Source organism: Ambystoma mexicanum (assembly GCF_040938575.1).
Source record: "Ambystoma mexicanum isolate Mex_15411 chromosome 12 unlocalized genomic scaffold, UKY_AmexF1_1 Mex_chr12_unloc.1, whole genome shotgun sequence".
Taxonomy (NCBI): Eukaryota; Metazoa; Chordata; class Amphibia; order Caudata; family Ambystomatidae; genus Ambystoma; species Ambystoma mexicanum.
The window spans coordinates 3,311,156-3,331,627 of NW_027182322.1; the positions used below are offsets into that span (position 1 = coordinate 3,311,156).

The 20,472-nt window shown below is 46.6% G+C and overlaps 3 non-coding genes across 3 annotated transcripts; all 3 read left to right on the forward strand.

Annotated features, from left to right (window-relative positions):
* The first annotated feature begins 14,323 nt into the window (after positions 1-14,323).
* Positions 14,324-14,395, forward strand: TRNAH-GUG (transfer RNA histidin (anticodon GUG)). The gene has a single exon. It is a non-coding gene; the product is annotated as a tRNA-His (tRNA).
* A 2,280-nt stretch (positions 14,396-16,675) lies between these two features.
* On the forward strand, positions 16,676-16,747 carry TRNAH-GUG (transfer RNA histidin (anticodon GUG)). The gene has a single exon. It is a non-coding gene; the product is annotated as a tRNA-His (tRNA).
* Positions 16,748-19,028: 2,281 nt separating this feature from the next.
* On the forward strand, positions 19,029-19,100 carry TRNAH-GUG (transfer RNA histidin (anticodon GUG)). Its single transcript has one exon. It is a non-coding gene; the product is annotated as a tRNA-His (tRNA).
* The last annotated feature ends 1,372 nt before the right edge of the window (positions 19,101-20,472 follow it).

A 20,472-nucleotide genomic window follows, 5' to 3' on the forward strand; every position in this document is an offset into this window, starting at 1 on the left:
CCTTTCCCGCTCCCTTTGTGTTAGAGGACCTTTCAGACCCCCTATTTGCATGGGTTCCCCGGAGTCTACTCCTTTGGAAGGAGTTGGCGGTTTGGAAAATACTCGAGCATCAAACTTGGAACGATCGGCCTTCCTGTTCTGCAGCCTGTGATCTATTTGAACGACCAAGTCTATATAATCCGAACAGTCTTGTGGGGGATTCACTACTTGGGCTAAAATGTCTTTGAGCTCTCCACGTAGACCTCTATAAAACAGCGTAATCCTTTTGTCCTCAGGCCATTGAGTTTCCACTATTAGTCTATTGAAAGATGCAATATAAGCCAAAAGGTCTTGATTACCCTGTCGCAACGAAAGAAGCTCATTGTCCAAGGCCTGCCCCTGTGAATGTCTTGCGAACAGTTTTTCCATACTAAGCTGAAAGGCTTGAAAATCATGGAGAACCGGATCATCTTGATTAACTAGAGGGATCGACCAGTCTGCCGCATTGCCACTAAGGTATGAAAGTACAAAAGCTACTTTTGCTTGATCAGTTGGAAAGGCTGCTGGCCGGCATAAGAAGTGCAACCGGCACTGATTGATAAATACTGCAAACCTCTTTGGGTCACCAGAAAATCGTTCGGGCGGAGCCAGAGGTACATTCCCAGGTAGGTTGATCTGCACTGGATTCATAGAGGATGTTGAAGGAAGATTTGCCCCTGATGCGGGTAACGGGGTCTGTCCGGCTTGTGACTGTAGCACTTGTCTAGCAAGATTGTCTGTTCTCTCCTTGGAAATAATTAGTTCCCTTCTTAGAGCATTCGTTTCCTGACGAGCTGCATGCACTTCTGCCCTTAGTTCCCCAAGTAACCGGGCTAGGGTGTCAGTATCCGAGGTTTCCATAGCGCCGGGGCGAGAGTTTTGCGGTAGGCTTTGCGTTCTGTAACGCTCACCTGATTCTCGCAGAGGCGCCGGTCTTGACTGGGCGACTACCGTATCTTCAAAGGTGATGTGTAGCACCCGGTTGGCTCTTTGGGCTGGACCTCTGTGCACTGTATGCCTGACGTGTAGAGTAAGATGTCTGCAGATAGAAAATATGGGGTTAATGAACTGGGGTTATTGGGGTGTCCCTATCTCTTTCCTCTTCTCCTCTCCTGTAGACCCCCAAAGGTTAACGCTCTCACCTTAGGTAAGTGAATGCCGAGCTCTCCATCTGCCTCGGGGCAGGGTGCTGTAACCAGTTTCTTCACTGGATAGGTAGCGCAGGCCTCTTGACTTCAGAGGACTGCTGTCCGTCGTTTACTGCACGAACGGTAAGTTTCGAGTCATTCAAATGTCTTTAAAGTCTTTAGTAATGATGTCTCTTGTTTTGCAGGGTTCCGGCGATGGCGGATGACGGGCTGAAGTGAGTTGAAGATGGAGCCTGTGTGATGAATAGAAGCGCCTGGAAGCACGTAAGTAAGCGCTTGTTGCCTGCTTCACTATGCGCTCTAACTGTCTTTTTATTTTGCAGGTACGAGTTCGGAGCGGCTGCAGGGTGCCGGAATACCCACTGGATTAGATGTGGAAAGGAGTAATGGCACGTGAGTATTAAAGTTCCCCAATGTCTTTAAACGCACCTTGTTTTGTCTTTCAGATGCGGGATGCAGCGCCGAAGGCCTCCGGAGCGTGCAAAGAGTTGGTAAACTTTTGTCTTTCAGATGCCGGAATGCTAACCTGTTCTTTCTTGTCTTTATAGGTGTTGCTGAAGACTGGATTCAGGATGGTAAGCCTTTGCCTTTCAGATGCCGGAATGCTAACCTGTTCTTTCTTGTCTTTATAGGTGTTGCTGAAGACTGGATTCAGGATGGTAAGCCTTTTTCCTTAGGCCCAGGACCGGATGCAGAAGAAACGATGAGCGTTCTGCTGCAGAGGTTGCAGAATAACGCAAAGCAAGATTCATCCACCGGGTGTGGTTTAAATAGCCTCCTGTAGTGCTTAGGTGTCTCCTTCCACAGCCACGCCTAAGTAAGAAAAGAGTTCCTGGTAAGAAAAGAGTTCCTGCCTTCCAGAAGAGTTCCAGTGTTCTGAATCTAGGGAGTGGCTCCAGCCCCACCCAACAGGAAAAGTAGTTCCAAACAGAAGAGGATCAGAGGCTCAACTGGCAGGCAAGTAAGCAGCATGGTCTGCTGAAGGTAAGTCCACCCAAGCATTATGAGCCCGGCGCTTCCAGCGCTGGGACTGGGCATATTTATGAGCCTGGTGCCACTGGCGCCAGGACTGGGTCCAAAAGGTCCCAATTGGGACTGGTTGGCACTCGGAACCTGGGTTATGGATCTGCTTCCAAGGGAGTTGGGAAAACCCTGACCTTTTGGAAGCAGAGATCATGACATGCAGCGACAGTATTTCCCAGTTACAAATGGGAATAAAAACAACATCCGCGAGGGATTGAACCAACGACATTTAACTGATGTTGCCAATGGAGCGCGTTACAGAGAGCGCGAGGTCCCGCCTTTACAGTCACACGCTGATGATAATACAGATGTTTAAATAAACAGGCATATCTGTGGACTTGTGGTCTTTCTACATTGGGACTCATAGTCTAGTCCTAGGCTATTGTAGGCACTGGCGTATCTTTTAGTGGAATGAGAGGCATTCTGTAGTCACGTGAAAGGACCTTTCAAGTCAATCTGATCTGTATTGTCCTGTGAAAAAAAGCGTTCTTAGACACAGTGAGGAGTTTTTGGGGATAATGGGAAAATCATTTCCAACTAAATGACAGGAATTTCTTAGTCCAATCATGAGGTGTACTAGGCTTTTTTATACTGTGGCGGAAAGAGAGAGAGTATAACAGTCATTATAAATCAAGGGCCAAGGAAGGGACAGTTTATGGAAGGAACAATTTGCACATAGTTTTAGAATGTGGTCAGGAGGAGGACAATGTGCTTACACATATGAAACATTAGAAGGTAGACATTATGGAAGCACATATATTTCTTTTTTTTAATTGTATTTGGGGAGAGGGGGTTAATATAGCACGTCCAATGTGGAAAAGTGCTTTCCATAGCACCTTGCAGTTGGGCGACATCTAGAGCTGTGCAGTAGCCACCCATGCCCCAGACGTCAAAGAGAACAAGAAGTTACACATGTTGGAAGTGAGGGTGAGACATTGAGGAGATATGATCCCCGTATGAAGCCGTGAGAAGGAGGAGGCGTGAACGTGCATCCATGTATGCAGGCGAGAAGGGAAGGAGCATTGGTCATGCATCCCTGCATGAGGGTGAGACAGGGAGGAGATATGATCTCCGTATGAAGCCGAGAGAAGGAGGAGGCGTGAACGTGCATCCATGTATGCGGGCGAGACAGGAAGGAGCGTTGGTCATGCATCCCTGCATGAGGGTGAGACAGGGAGGAGATATGATCCCCGTATGAAGCCGAGAGAAGGAGGAGGCGTGAACGTGCATCCATGTATGCAGGCGAGAAGGGAAGGAGCATTGGTCATGCATCCCTGCATGAGGGTGAGACAGGGAGGAGATATGATCCCCGTATGAAGCCAAGAGAAGGAGGAGGCGTGAACGTGCATCCATGTATGCGGGCGAGACAGGAAGGAGCATTGGTCATGCATCCCTGCATGAGGGTGAGACAGGGAGGAGATATGATCCCCGTATGAAGCCGGGAGAAGGAGGAGGCGTGAACGTGCATCCATGTATGCGGGCGAGACGGGAAGGAGCATTGGTCATGCATCCCTTCCTGAGGGTGAGACAGGGAGGAGATAAAATCCCTGTATGAAGCCGAGAGAACGAGGAGACATGAACGTGCATCCATGTATGCGGGCGAGAAGGGAAGGAGCATTGGTCATGCATCCCTGCATGAGGGTGACACAGGGAGGAGATAAAATCCCTGTATGAAGCCAAGAGAACGAGGCGGCATGAACATGCATCCTTGTATGCAGGTGTGACATGGAGTCATCATGAACATGCATCCCTTTATAAGGACATAACATGGAGGACGCATGAACATGAATGCCTGAATTTTATGGTGGTGGCCTTCGGGTGATTTGGCACGTGCAATTGGTGAAGAGCACTTCTCCTGCGCAAAAAAATAAATGTACTATTAGCACCCCGGAGGGAGCCTCTGCACTTCTTATAGGGAGAAAACTCTGCAATGGAAGGGGACAGGGTCAATAACAGCTGTAAACTCTCACAAGACCATCACTGCTCTCACACTTTCCTGCTCTCAGGCTGGTGGGCCATTATCGGCCCTGGCTGCCGAACCATTGCCAGGTTTGTGTAACTATATTATTTCTAATTGGCTCCACTTTGATGACTTTCATTTGGATTCTGACTTGATTATTGAGATCTTAAATAAGTGACTGGGGATCAGGTGTCCACTTATTCTCATGGATAACATCACAACCAACCTTTAATTCAAACATGAGTCATGACATCACAGATGGAGTACAGCTTATGATAGAGGTGGAACGTCACATTGTAGCAGCCCAAATAGCTCGCCGTGATCGTATAGTGGTTAGTACTCTGCGTTGTGGCCGCAGCAACCTCAGTTCGAATCCGAGTCATGGCATTGCAGTGAGGCAATGTCACGGCAGTTGGGCAGATATTTTAGAATTTCCATTAATACATTGGCAATCTCTGTGGAGGACTGAAACAATTCGATATGTCCTGTTACTGTTATGAACCTTTTGTTTCTTTAATGCTCTTTGCACACTTTTTCATCGGGTGACTGTAATGTATTTCAACCAAATCTAATTAAGAGCGCATTATGTGGTGACATTTGCAGTACATGAAACATTATAACACTGCCATTTACGTCAATAACCACTAGCTTGATTAAGACATATGTATTGCAGCGACAGTATTTCCCAGTTACAAATGGGAATAAAAACAACATCCGCGAGGGATTGAACCGACGACATTTAACTGATGTTGCCAATGGAGCGCGTTACAGAGAGCGCGAGGTCCCGCCTTTACAGTCACACGCTGATGATAATACAGATGTTTAAATAAACAGGCATATCTGTGGACTTGTGGTCTTTCTACATTGGGACTCATAGTCTAGTCCTAGGCTATTGTAGGCACTGGCGTATCTTTTAGTGGAATGAGAGGCATTCTGTAGTCGCTTGAAAGGACCTTTCAAGTCAATCTGATCTGTATTGTCCTGTGAAAAAAAGCGTTCTTAGACACAGTGAGGAGTTTTTGGGGATAATGGGAAAATCATTTCCAACTAAATGACAGGAATTTCTTAGTCCAATCATGAGGTGTGCTAGGCTTTTTTATACTGTGGCGGAAAGAGAGAGAGTATAACAGTCATTATAAATAAAGGGCCAAGGAAGTGACAGTTTATGGAAGGAACAATTTGCACATAGTTTTAGAATGTGGTCAGGAGGAGGACAATGTGCTTACACATATGAAACATTAGAAGGTAGACATTATGGAAGCACATATATTTCTTTATTTTTATTGTATTTGGGGAGAGGGGGTTAATATAGCACGTACAATGTGGAAAAGTGCTTTCCATAGCACCTTGCAGGTGGGCGACATCTAGAGCTGTGCAGTAGCCACCCATGCCCCAGACGTCTAAGAGAACAAGAAGTTACACATGTTGGAAGTGAGGGTGAGACATTGAGAAGATATGATCCCCGTATGAAGCCGAGAGAAGGAGGAGGCGTGAACGTGCATCCATGTATGCAGGCGAGAAGGGAAGGAGCATTGGTCATGCATCCCTGCATGAGGGTGAGACAGGGAGGAGATATGATCCCCGTATGAAGCCGAGAGAAGGAGGAGGCGTGAACGTGCATCCATGTATGCGGGCGAGAAAGGAAGGAGCGTTGGTCATGCATCCCTGCATGAGGGTGAGACAGGGAGGAGATATGATCCCCGTATGAAGCCGAGAGAAGGAGGAGGCGTGAACGTGCATCCATGTATGCAGGCGAGAAGGGAAGGAGCATTGGTCATGCATCCCTGCATGAGGGTGAGACAGGGAGGAGAAATGATCCCCGTATGAAGCCGAGAGAAGGAGGAGGCGTGAACGTGCATCCATGTATGCGGGCGACACAGGAAGGAGCATTGGTCATGCATCCCTGCATGAGGGTGAGACAGGGAGGAGATATGATCCCCGTATGAAGCCGAGAGAAGGAGGAGGCGTGAATGTGCATCCATGTATGCGGGCGAGACGGGAAGGAGCATTGGTCATGCATCCCTTCCTGAGGGTGAGACAGGGAGGAGATAAAATCCCCGTATGAAGCCGAGAGAACGAGGAGACATGAACGGGCATCCATGTATGCGGGCGAGAAGGGAAGGAGCATTGGTCATGCATCCCTGCATGAGGGTGAGACAGGGAGGAGATAAAATGCCTGTATGAAGCCAAAAGAACGAGGCGGCATGAACATGCATCCTTGTATGCAGGTGTGACATGGAGTCATCATGAACATGCATCCCTTTATAAGGACATAACATGGAGGACGCATGAACATGAATGCCTGAATTTTATGGTGGTGGCCTTCGGGTGATTTGGCACGTGCAATTGGTGAAGAGCACTTCTCCTGCGCAAAAAAATTAATTTACTATTAGCACCCCGGAGGGAGCCTCTGCACTTCTTATAGGGAGAAAACTCTGCAATGGAAGGGGACAGGGTCAATAACAGCTGTAAACTCTCACAAGACCATCACTGCTCTCACACTTTCCTGCTCTCAGGCTGGCGGGCCATTATCGGCCCTGGCTGCCGCACCATTGCCAGGTTTGTGTAACTATATTATTTCTAATTGGCTCCACTTTGATGTCTTTCATTTGGATTATGACTTGATTAGTGAGATCTTAAATAAGTGACTGGGGATCAGGTGTCCACTTATTCTCATGGATAACATCACAACCAACCTTTAATTCAAACATGAGTCATGACATCACAGATGGAGTACAGCTTATGATAGAGGTGGAACGTCACATTGTAGCAGCTCAAGTAGCTCGCCTTGATCATATAGTGGTTAGTACTCTGCGTTGTGGCCGCAGCAACCTCGGTTTGAATCCGAGTCACGGCATTGCGGTGAGGCAATGTCACGGCAGTTTGGCAGATATTTTAGAATTTCCATTAATACATTGGCAATCTCTGTGGAGGACTGAAACAATTCGATATGTCCTGTTACTGTTATGAACCTTTTGTTTCTTTAATGCTCTTTGCACACTTTTTCATCGGGTGACTGTAATGTATTTCAACCAAATCTAATTAAGAGCGCATTATGTGGTGACATTTGCAGTACATGAAACATTATAACACTGCCATTTACGTCAATAACCACTAGCTTGATTAAGACATATGTATTGCAGCGACAGTATTTCCCAGTTACAAATGGGAATAAAAACAACATCCGCGAGGGATTGAACCAACGACATTTAACTGATGTTGCCAATGGAGCGCGTTACAGAGAGCGCGAGGTCCCGCCTTTACAGTCACACGCTGATGATAATACAGATGTTTAAATAAACAGGCATATCTGTGGACTTGTGGTCTTTCTACATTGGGACTCATAGTCTAGTCCTAGGCTATTGTAGGCACTGGCGTATCTTTTAGTGGAATGAGAGGCATTCTGTAGTCGCGTGAAAGGACCTTTCAAGTCAATCTGATCTGTATTGTCCTGTGAAAAAAAGCGTTCTTAGACACAGTGAGGAGTTTTTGGGGATAATGGGAAAATCATTTCCAACTAAATGACAGGAATTTCTTAGTCCAATCATGAGGTGTGCTAGGCTTTTTTATACTGTGGCGGAAAGAGAGAGAGTATAACAGTCATTATAAATAAAGGGCCAAGGAAGTGACAGTTTATGGAAGGAACAATTTGCACATAGTTTTAGAATGTGGTCAGGAGGAGGACAATGTGCTTACACATATGAAACATTAGAAGGTAGACATTATGGAAGCACATATATTTCTTTATTTTTATTGTATTTGGGGAGAGGGGGTTAATATAGCACGTCCAATGTGGAAAAGTGCTTTCCATAGCACCTTGCAGGTGGGCGACATCTAGAGCTGTGCAGTAGCCACCCATGCCCCAGACGTCAAAGAGAACAAGAAGTTACACATGTTGGAAGTGAGGGTGAGACATTGAGGAGATATGATCCCCGTATGAAGCCGAGAGAAGGAGGAGGCGTGAACGTGCATCCATGTATGCAGGCGAGAAGGAAAGGAGCATTGCATCCCTGCATGAGGGTGAGACAGGGAGGAGATATGATCCCCGTATGAAGCCGAGAGAAGGAGGAGGCGTGAACGTGCATCCATGTATGCGGGCGAGACAGGAAGGAGCGTTGGTCATGCATCCCTGCATGAGGGTGAGACAGGGAGGAGATATGATCCCCGTATGAAGCCGAGAGAAGGAGGAGGCGTGAACGTGAATCCATGTATGCGGGCGAGACAGGAAGGAGCGTTGGTCATGCATCCCTGCATGAGGGTGAGACAGGGAGGAGATATGATCCCCGTATGAAGCCGAGAGAAGGAGGAGGCGTGAACGTGCATCCATGTATGCAGGCGAGAAGGGAAGGAGCATTGGTCATGCATCCCTGCATGAGGGTGAGACAGGGAGGAGATATGATCCCCGTATGAAGCCGAGAGAAGGAGGAGGCGTGAACGTGCATCCATGTATGCTGGCGAGACAGGAAGGAGCATTGGTCATGCATCCCTGCATGAGGGTGAGACAGGGAGTAGATATGATCCCCGTATGAAGCCGAGAGAAGGAGGAGGCGTGAACGTGCATCCATGTATGCGGGCGAGACGGGAAGGAGCATTGGTCATGCATCCCTTCCTGAGGGTGAGACAGGGAGGAGATAAAATCCCAGTATGAAGCCGAGAGAACGAGGAGACATGAACGTGCATCCATGTATGCGGGCGAGAAGGGAAGGAGCATTGGTCATGCATCCCTGCATGAGGGTGAGACAGGGAGGAGATAAAATCCCTGTATGAAGCCAAGAGAACGAGGTGGCATGAACATGCATCCTTGTATGCAGGTGTGACATGGAGTCATCATGAACATGCATCCCTTTATAAGGACATAACATGGAGGACGCATGAACATGAATGCCTGAATTTTATGGTGGTGGCCTTCGGGTGATTTGGCACGTGCAATTGGTGAAGAGCACTTCTCCTGCGCAAAAAAATAAATGTACTATTAGCACCCCGGAGGGAGCCTCTGCACTTCTTATAGGGATAAAACTCTGCAATGGAAGGGGACAGGGTCAATAACAGCTGTAAACTCTCACAAGACCATCACTGCTCTCACACTTTCCTGCTCTCAGGCTGGCGGGCCATTATCGGCCCTGGCTGCCGCACCATTGCCAGGTTTGTGTAACTATATTATTTCTAATTGGCTCCACTTTGATGACTTTCATTTGGATTCTGACTTGATTATTGAGATCTTAAATAAGTGACTGGGGATCAGGTGTCCACTTATTCTCATGGATAACATCACAACCAACCTTTAATTCAAACATGAGTCATGACATCACAGATGGAGTACAGCTTATGATAGAGTTGGAACGTCACATTGTAGCAGCCCAAGTAGCTCGCTGTGATCGTATAGTGGTTAGTACTCTGCGTTGTGGCCGCAGCAACCTCGGTTCGAATCCGAGTCACTGCATTGCGGCAGTTGGGCAGATATTTTAGAATTTCCATTAATACATTGGCAATCTCTGTGGAGGACTGAAACAATTCGATATGTCCTGTTACTGTTATGAACCTTTTGTTTCTTTAATGCTCTTTGCACACTTTTTCATCGGGTGACTGTAATGTATTTCAACCAAATCTAATTAAGAGCGCATTATGTGGTGACATTTGCAGTACATGAAACATTATAACACTGCCATTTACGTCAATAACCACTAGCTTGATTAAGACATATGTATTGCAGTGACAGTATTTCCCAGTTACAAATGGGAATAAAAACAACATCCGCGAGGGATTGAACCAACGACATTTAACTGATGTTGCCAATGGAGCGCGTTACAGAGAGCGCGAGGTCCCGCCTTTACAGTCACACTCTGATGATAATACAGATGTTTAAATAAACAGGCATATCTGTGGACTTGTGGTCTTTCTACATTGGGACTCATAGTCTAGTCCTAGGCTATTGTAGGCACTGGCGTATCTTTTAGTGGAATGAGAGGCATTCTGTAGTCGCGTGAAAGGATCTTTCAAGTCAATCTGATCTGTATTGTCCTGTGAAAAAAAGCGTTCTTAGACACAGTGAGGAGTTTTTGGGGATAATGGGAAAATCATTTCCAACTAAATGACAGGAATTTCTTAGTCCAATCATGAGGTGTGCTAGGCTTTTTTATACTGTGGCGGAAAGAGAGAGAGTATAACAGTCATTATAAATAAAGGGCCAAGGAAGTGACAGTTTATGGAAGGAACAATTTGCACATAGTTTTAGAATGTGGTCAGGAGGAGGACAATGTGCTTACACATATGAAACATTAGAAGGTAGACATTATGGAAGCACATATATTTCTTTATTTTTATTGTATTTGGGGAGAGGGGGTTAATATAGCACGTCCAATGTGGAAAAGTGCTTTCCATAGCACCTTGCAGGTGGGCGACATCTAGAGCTGTGCAGTAGCCACCCATGCCCCAGACGTCAAAGAGAACAAGAAGTTACACATGTTGGAAGTGAGGGTGAGACATTGAGAAGATATGATCCCCGTATGAAGCCGAGAGAAGGAGGAGGCGTGAACGTGCATCCATGTATGCAGGCGAGAAGGGAAGGAGCATTGGTCATGCATCCCTGCATGAGGGTGAGACAGGGAGGAGATATGATCCCCGTATGAAGCCGAGAGAAGGAGGAGGCGTGAACGTGCATCCATGTATGCGGGCGAGAAAGGAAGGAGCGTTGGTCATGCATCCCTGCATGAGGGTGAGACAGGGAGGAGATATGATCCCCGTATGAAGCCGAGAGAAGGAGGAGGAGTGAACGTGCATCCATGTATGCAGGCGAGAAGGGAAGGAGCATTGGTCATGCATCCCTGCATGAGGGTGAGACAGGGAGGAGATATGATCCCCGTATGAAGCCGAGAGAAGGAGGAGGCGTGAATGTGCATCCATTTATGCGGGCGAGACGGGAAGGAGCATTGGTCATGCATCCCTTCCTGAGGGTGAGACAGGGAGGAGATAAAATCCCCGTATGAAGCCGAGAGAACGAGGAGACATGAACGGGCATCCATGTATGCGGGCGAGAAGGGAAGGAGCATTGGTCATGCATCCCTGCATGAGGGTGAGACAGGGAGGAGATAAAATCCCTGTATGAAGCCAAAAGAACGAGGCGGCATGAACATGCATCCTTGTATGCAGGTGTGACATGGAGTCATCATGAACATGCATCCCTTTATAAGGACATAACATGGAGGACGCATGAACATGAATGCCTGAATTTTATGGTGGTGGCCTTCGGGTGATTTGGCACGTGCAATTGGTGAAGAGCACTTCTCCTGCGCAAAAAAATAAATGTACTATTAGCACCCCGGAGGGAGCCTCTGCACTTCTTATAGGGAGAAAACTCTGCAATGGAAGGGGACAGGGTCAATAACAGCTGTAAACTCTCACAAGACCATCACTGCTCTCACACTTTCCTGCTCTCAGGCTGGCGGGCCATTATCGGCCCTGGCTGCCGCACCATTGCCAGGTTTGTGTAACTGTAATATTTCTAATTGGCTCCACTTTGATGACTTTCATTTGGATTCCGACTTGATTATTGAGATCTTAAATAAGTGACTGGGGATCAGGTGTCCACTTATTCTCATGGATAACATCACAACCAACCTTTAATTCAAACATGAGTCATGACATCACAGATGGAGTACAGCTTATGATAGAGGTGGAACGTCACATTGTAGCAGCCCAAGTAGCTCGCCGTGATCGTATAGTGGTTAGTACTCTGCGTGGTGGCCGCAGCAAACTCGGTTGGAATCCGAGTCACAGCATTGCGGTGAGGCAATGTCACTGCAGTTGGGCAGATATTTTACAATTTCCATTAATACATTGGCAATCTCTGTGGAGGACTGAAACAATTCGATATGTCCTGTTACTGTTATGAACCTTTTGTTTCTTTAATGCTCTTTGCACACTTTTTCATCGGGTGACTGTAATGTATTTCAACCAAATCTAATTAAGAGCGCATTATGTGGTGACATTTGCAGTACATGAAACATTATAACACTGCCATTTACGTCAATAACCACTAGCTTGATTAAGACATATGTATTGCAGCGACAGTATTTCCCAGTTACAAATGGGAATAAAAACAACATCCGCGAGGGATTGAACCAACGACATTTAACTGATGTTGCCAATGGAGCGCGTTACAGAGAGCGCAAGGTCCCGCCTTTACAGTCACACGCTGATGATAATACTGATGTTTAAATAAACAGGCATATCTGTGGACTTGTGGTCTTTCTACATTGGGACTCATAGTCTAGTCCTAGGCTATTGTAGGCACTGGCGTATCTTTTAGTGGAATGAGAGGGATTCTGTAGTCGCGTGAAAGGACCTTTCAAGTCAATCTGATCTGTATTGTCCTGTGAAAAAAAGCGTTCTTAGACACAGTGAGGAGTTTTTGGGGATAATGGGAAAATCATTTCCAACTAAATGACAGGAATTTCTTAGTCCAATCATGAGGTGTGCTAGGCTTTTTTATACTTTGGCGGAAAGAGAGAGAGTATAACAGTCATTATAAATAAAGGGCCAAGGAAGTGACAGTTTATGGAAGGAACAATTTGCACATAGTTTTAGAATGTGGTCAGGAGGAGGACAATGTGCTTACACATATGAAACATTAGAAGGTAGACATTATGGAAGCACATATATTTCTTTATTTTTATTGTATTTGGGGAGAGGGGGTTAATATAGCACGTCCAATGTGGAAAAGTGCTTTCCATAGCACCTTGCAGGTGGGCGACATCTAGAGCTGTGCAGTAGCCACCCATGCCCCAGACGTCAAAGAGAACAAGAAGTTACACATGTTGGAAGTGAGGGTGAGACATTGAGGAGATATGATCCCCGTATGAAGCCGAGAGAAGGAGGAGGCGTGAACGTGCATCCATGTATGCAGGCGAGAAGGGAAGGAGCATTGGTCATGCATCCCTGCATGAGGGTGAGACAGGGAGGAGATATGATCCCCGTATGAAGCCGAGAGAAGGAGGAGGCGTGAACGTGCATCCATGTATGCGGGCGAGACAGGAAGGAGCATTGGTCATGCATCCCTGCATGAGGGTGAGACAGGGAGGAGATATGATCCCCGTATGAAGCCGAGAGAAGGAGGAGGCGTGAACGTGCATCCATGTATGCAGGCGAGAAGGGAAGGAGCATTGGTCATGCATCCCTGCATGAGGGTGAGACAGGGAGGAGATATGATCCCCGTATGAAGCCGAGAGAAGGAGGAGGCGTGAACGTGCATCCATGTATGCGGGCGAGACAGGAAGGAGCCTTGGTCATGCATCCCTGCATGAGGGTGAGACAGGGAGGAGATATGATCCCCGTATGAAGCCGAGAGAAGGAGGAGGCGTGAACGTGCATCCATGTATGCGGGCGAGACGGGAAGGAGCATTGGTCATGCATCCCTTCCTGAGGGTGAGACAGGGAGGAGATAAAATCCCCGTATGAAGCCGAGAGAACGAGGAGACATGAACGTGCATCCATGTATGCGGGCGAGAAGGGAAGGAGCATTGGTCATGCATCCCTGCATGAGGGTGAGACAGGGGAGGAGATAAAATCCCTGTATGAAGCCAAGAGAACGAGGCGGCATGAACATGCATCCTTGTATGCAGGTGCGACATGGAGTCATCATGAACATGCATCCCTTTATAAGGACATAACATGGAGAACGCATGAACATGAATGCCTGAATTTTATGGTGGTGGCCTTCGGGTGATTTGGCACGTGCAATTGGTGAAGAGCACTTCTCCTGCGCAAAAAAATAAATGTACTATTAGCACCCCGGAGGGAGCCTCTGCACTTCTTATAGGGAGAAAACTCTGCAATGGAAGGGGACAGGGTCAATAACAGCTGTAAACTCTCACAAGACCATCACTGCTCTCACACTTTCCTGCTCTCAGGCTGGCGGGCCATTATCGGCCCTGGCTGCCGCACGATTGCCAGGTTTGTGTAACTATATTATTTCTAATTGGCTCCACTTTGATGACTTTCATTTGGATTCTGACTTGATTATTGAGATCTTAAATAAGTGACTGGGGATCAGGTGTCCACTTATTCTCATGGATAACATCACAACCAACCTTTAATTCAAACATGAGTCATGACATCACAGATGGAGTACAGCTTATGATAGAGGTGGAACGTCACATTGTAGCAGCCCAAGTAGTTCGCCGTGATCGTATAGTGGTTAGTACTCTGCGTTGTGGCCGCAGCAACCTCGGTTCGAATCCGAGTCACGGCATTGCGGTGAGGCAATGTCACCGCAGTTGGGCAGATATTTTAGAATTTCCATTAATACATTGGCAATCTCTGTGGAGGACTGAAACAATTCGATATGTCCTGTTACTGTTATGAACCTTTTGTTTCTTTAATGCTCTTTGCACACTTTTTCATCGGGTGACTGTAATGTATTTCAACCAAATCTAATTAAGAGCGCATTATGTGGTGACATTTGCAGTACATGAAACATTATAACACTGCCATTTACGTCAATAACCACTAGCTTGATTAAGACATATGTATTGCTGCGACAGTATTTCCCAGTTACAAATGGGAATAAAAACAACATCCGCGAGGGATTGAACCAACGACATTTAACTGATGTTGCCAATGGAGCGCGTTACAGAGAGCGCAAGGTCCCGCCTTTACAGTCACATGCTGATGATAATACAGATGTTTAAATAAACAGGCATATCTGTGGACTTGTGGTCTTTCTACATTGGGACTCATAGTCTAGTCCTAGGCTATTGTAGGCACTGGCGTATCTTTTAGTGGAATGAGAGGCATTCTGTAGTCGCGTGAAAGGACCTTTCAAGTCAATCTGATCTGTATTGTCCTGTGAAAAAAAGCGTTCTTAGACACAGTGAGGAGTTTTTGGGGATAATGGGAAAATAATTTCCAACTAAATGACAGGAATTTCTTAGTCCAATCATGAGGTGTGCTAGGCTTTTTTGTACTGTGGCGGAAAGAGAGAGAGTATAACAGTCATTATAAATAAAGGGCCAAGGAAGTGACAGTTTATGGAAGGAACAATTTGCACATAGTTTTAGAATGTGGTCAGGAGGAGGACAATGTGCTTACACATATGAAACATTAGAAGGTAGACATTATGGAAGCACATATATTTCTTTATTTTTATTGTATTTGGGGAGAGGGGGTTAATATAGCACGTCCAATGTGGAAAAGTGCTTTTCATAGCACCTTGCAGGTGGGCGACATCTAGAGCTGTGCGGTAGCCACCCATGCTCCAGACGTCAAAGAGAACAAGAAGTTACACATGTTGGAAGTGAGGGTGAGACATTGAGGAGATATGATCCCCGTATGAAGCCGAGAGAAGGAGGAGGCGTGAACGTGCATCCATGTATGCAGGCGAGAAGGGAAGGAGCATTGGTCATGCATCCCTGCATGACGGTGAGACAGGGAGGAGATATGATCCCCGTATGAAGCCGAGAGAAGGAGGAGGCGTGAACGTGCATCCATGTATGCAGGCGAGAAGGGAAGGAGCATTGGTCATGCATCCCTGCATGAGGGTGAAACAGGGAGGAGATATGATCCCCGTATGAAGCCGAGAGAAGGAGGAGGCGTGAACGTGCATCCATGTATGCGGGCGAGACAGGAAGGAGCCTTGGTCATGCATCCCTGCATGAGGGTGAGACAGGGAGGAGATATGATCCCCGTATGAAGCCGAGAGAAGGAGGAGGCGTGAACGTGCATCCATGTATGCGGGCGAGACGGGAAGGAGCATTGGTCATGCATCCCTTCCTGAGGGTGAGACAGGGAGGAGATAAAATCCCCGTATGAAGCCGAGAGAACGAGGAGACATGAACGTGCATCCATGTATGCGGGCGAGAAGGGAAGGAGCATTGGTCATGCATCCCTGCATGAGGGTGAGACAGGGGAGGAGATAAAATCCCTGTATGAAGCCAAGAGAACGAGGCGGCATGAACATGCATCCTTGTATGCAGGTGCGACATGGAGTCATCATGAACATGCATCCCTTTATAAGGACATAACATGGAGGACGCATGAACATGAATGCCTGAATTTTATGGTGGTGGCCTTCGGGTGATTTGGCACGTGCAATTGGTGAAGAGCACTTCTCCTGCGCAAAAAAATAAATGTACTATTAGCACCCCGGAGGGAGCCTCTGCACTTCTTATAGGGAGAAAACTCTGCAATGGAAGGGGACAGGGTCAATAACAGCTGTAAACTCTCACAAGACCATCACTGCTCTCACACTTTCCTGCTCTCAGGCTGGCGGGCCATTATCGGCCCTGGCTGCCGCACGATTGCCAGGTTTGTGTAACTATATTATTTCTAATTGGCTCCACTTTGATGACTTTCATTTGGATTCTGACTTGATTATTGAGATCTTAAATAAGTGACTGGGGATCAGGTGTCCACTTATTCTCATGGATAACATCACAACCAACCTTTAATTCAAACATGAGTCATGACATCACAGATGGAGTACAGCTTATGATAGAGGTGGAACGTCACATTGTAGCAGCCCAAGTAGTTCGCCGTGATCGTATAGTGGTTAGTACTCTGCGTTGTGGCCGCAGCAACCTCGGTTCGAATCCGAGTCACGGCATTGCGGTGAGGCAATGTCACCGCAGTTGGGCAGATATTTTACAATTTCCATTAATACATTGGCAATCTCTGTGGAGGACTGAAACAATTCGATATGTCCTGTTACTGTTATGAACCTTTTGTTTCTTTAATGCTCTTTGCACACTTTTTCATCGGGTGACTGTAATGTATTTCAACCAAATCTAATTAAGAGCGCATTATGTGGTGACATTTGCAGTACATGAAACATTATAACACTGCCATTTACGTCAATAACCACTAGCTTGATTAAGACATATGTATTGCTGCGACAGTATTTCCCAGTTACAAATGGGAATAAAAACAACATCCGCGAGGGATTGAACCAACGACATTTAACTGATGTTGCCAATGGAGCGCGTTACAGAGAGCGCAAGGTCCCGCCTTTACAGTCACATGCTGATGATAATACAGATGTTTAAATAAACAGGCATATCTGTGGACTTGTGGTCTTTCTACATTGGGACTCATAGTCTAGTCCTAGGCTATTGTAGGCACTGGCGTATCTTTTAGTGGAATGAGAGGCATTCTGTAGTCGCGTGAAAGGACCTTTCAAGTCAATCTGATCTGTATTGTCCTGTGAAAAAAAGCGTTCTTAGACACAGTGAGGAGTTTTTGGGGATAATGGGAAAATAATTTCCAACTAAATGACAGGAATTTCTTAGTCCAATCATGAGGTGTGCTAGGCTTTTTTGTACTGTGGCGGAAAGAGAGAGAGTATAACAGTCATTATAAATAAAGGGCCAAGGAAGTGACAGTTTATGGAAGGAACAATTTGCACATAGTTTTAGAATGTGGTCAGGAGGAGGACAATGTACTTACACATATGAAACATTAGAAGGTAGACATTATGGAAGCACATATATTTCTTTATTTTTATTGTATTTGGGGAGAGGGGGTTAATATAGCACGTCCAATGTGGAAAAGTGCTTTTCATAGCACCTTGCAGGTGGGCGACATCTAGAGCTGTGCAGTAGCCACCCATGCTCCAGACGTCAAAGAGAACAAGAAGTTACACATGTTGGAAGTGAGGGTGAGACATTGAGGAGATATGATCCCCGTATGAAGCCGAGAGAAGGAGGAGGCGTGAACGTGCATCCATGTATGCAGGCGAGAAGGGAAGGAGCATTGGTCATGCATCCCTGCATGACGGTGAGACAGGGAGGAGATATGATCCCCGTATGAAGCCGAGAGAAGGAGGAGGCGTGAACGTGCATCCATGTATGCAGGCGAGAAGGGAAGGAGCATTGGTCATGCATCCCTGCATGAGGGTGAGACAGGGAGGAGATATGATCCCCGTATGAAGCCGAGAGAAGGAGGAGGCGTGAACGTGCATCCATGTATGCGCGGCGAGACAGGAAGGAGCCTTGGTCATGCATCCCTGCATGAGGGTGAGACAGGGAGGAGATATGATCCCCGTATGAAGCCGAGAGAAGGAGGAGGCGTGAACGTGCATCCATGTATGCGGGCGAGACGGGAAGGAGCATTGGTCATGCATCCCTTCCTGAGGGTGAGACAGGGAGGAGATAAAATCCCCGTATGAAGCCGAGAGAACGAGGAGACATGAACGTGCATCCATGTATGCGGGCGAGAAGGGAAGGAGCATTGGTCATGCATCCCTGCATGAGGGTGAGACAGGGGAGGAGATAAAATCCCTGTATAAAGCCAAGAGAACGAGGCGGCATGAACATGCATCCTTGTATGCAGGTGCGACATGGAGTCATCATGAACATGCATCCCTTTATAAGGACATAACATGGAGGACGCATGAACATGAATGCCTGAATTTTATGGTGGTGGCCTTCGGGTGATTTGGCACGTGCAATTGGTGAAGAGCACTTCTCCTGCGCAAAAAAATAAATGTACTATTAGCACCCCGGAGGGAGCCTCTGCACTTCTTATAGGGAGAAAACTCTGCAATGGAAGGGGACAGGGTCAATAACAGCTGTAAACTCTCACAAGACCATCACTGCTCTCACACTTTCCTGCTCTCAGGCTGGCGGGCCATTATCGGCCCTGGCTGCCGCACGATTGCCAGGTTTGTGTAACTATATTATTTCTAATTGGCTCCACTTTGATGACTTTCATTTGGATTCTGACTTGATTATTGAGATCTTAAATAAGTGACTGGGGATCAGGTGTCCACTTATTCTCATGGATAACATCACAACCAACCTTTAATTCAAACATGAGTCATGACATCACAGATGGAGTACAGCTTATGATAGAGGTGGAACGTCACATTGTAGCAGCCCAAGTAGTTCGCCGTGATCGTATAGTGGTTAGTACTCTGCGTTGTGGCCGCAGCAACCTCGGTTCGAATCCGAGTCACGGCATTGCGGTGAGGCAATGTCACCGCAGTTGGGCAGATATTTTACAATTTCCATTAATACATTGGCAATCTCTGTGGAGGACTGAAACAATTCGATATGTCCTGTTACTGTTATGAACCTTTTGTTTCTTTAATGCTCTTTGCACACTTTTTCATCGGGTGACTGTAATGTATTTCAACCAAATCTAATTAAGAGCGCATTATGTGGTGACATTTGCAGTACATGAAACATTATAACACTGCCATTTACGTCAATAACCACTAGCTTGATTAAGACATATGTATTGCTGCGACAGTATTTCCCAGTTACAAATGGGAATAAAAACAACATCCGCGAGGGATTGAACCAACGACATTTAACTGATGTTGCCAATGGAGCGCGTTACAGAGAGCGCAAGGTCCCGCCTTTACAGTCACATGCTGATGATAATACAGATGTTTAAATAAACAGGCATATCTGTGGACTTGTGGTCTTTCTACATTGGGACTCATAGTCTAGTCCTAGGCTATTGTAGGCACTGGCGTATCTTTTAGTGGAATGAGAGGCATTCTGTAGTCGCGTGAAAGGACCTTTCAAGTCAATCTGATCTGTATTGTCCTGTGAAAAAAAGCGTTCTTAGACACAGTGAGGAGTTTTTGGGGATAATGGGAAAATAATTTCCAACTAAATGACAGGAATTTCTTAGTCCAATCATGAGGTGTGCTAGGCTTTTTTGTACTGTGGCGGAAAGAGAGAGAGTATAACAGTCATTATAAATAAAGGGCCAAGGAAGTGACAGTTTATGGAAGGAACAATTTGCACATAGTTTTAGAATGTGGTCAGGAGGAGGACAATGTGCTTACACATATGAAACATTAGAAGGTAGACATTATGGAAGCACATATATTTCTTTATTTTTATTGTATTTGGGGAGAGGGGGTTAATATAGCACGTCCAATGTGGAAAAGTGCTTTTCATAGCACCTTGCAGGTGGGCGACATCTAGAGCTGTGCAGTAGCCACCCATGCTCCAGACGTCAAAGAGAACAAGAAGTTACACATGTTGGAAGTGAGGGTGAGACATTGAGGATATATGATCCCCGTATGAAGCCGAGAGAAGGAGGAGGCGTGAACGTGCATCCATGTATGCAGGCGAGAAGGGAAGGAGCATTGGTCATGCATCCCTGCATGACGGTGAGACAGGGAGGAGATATGATCCCCGTATGAAGCCGAGAGAAGGAGGAGGCGTGAACGTGCATCCATGTATGCGGGCGAGACAGGAAGGAGCATTGGTCATGCATCCCTGCATGAGGGTGAGACAGGGAGGAGATATGATCCCCGTATGAAGCCGAGAGAAGGAGGAGGCGTGAACGTGCATCCATGTATGCAGGCGAGAA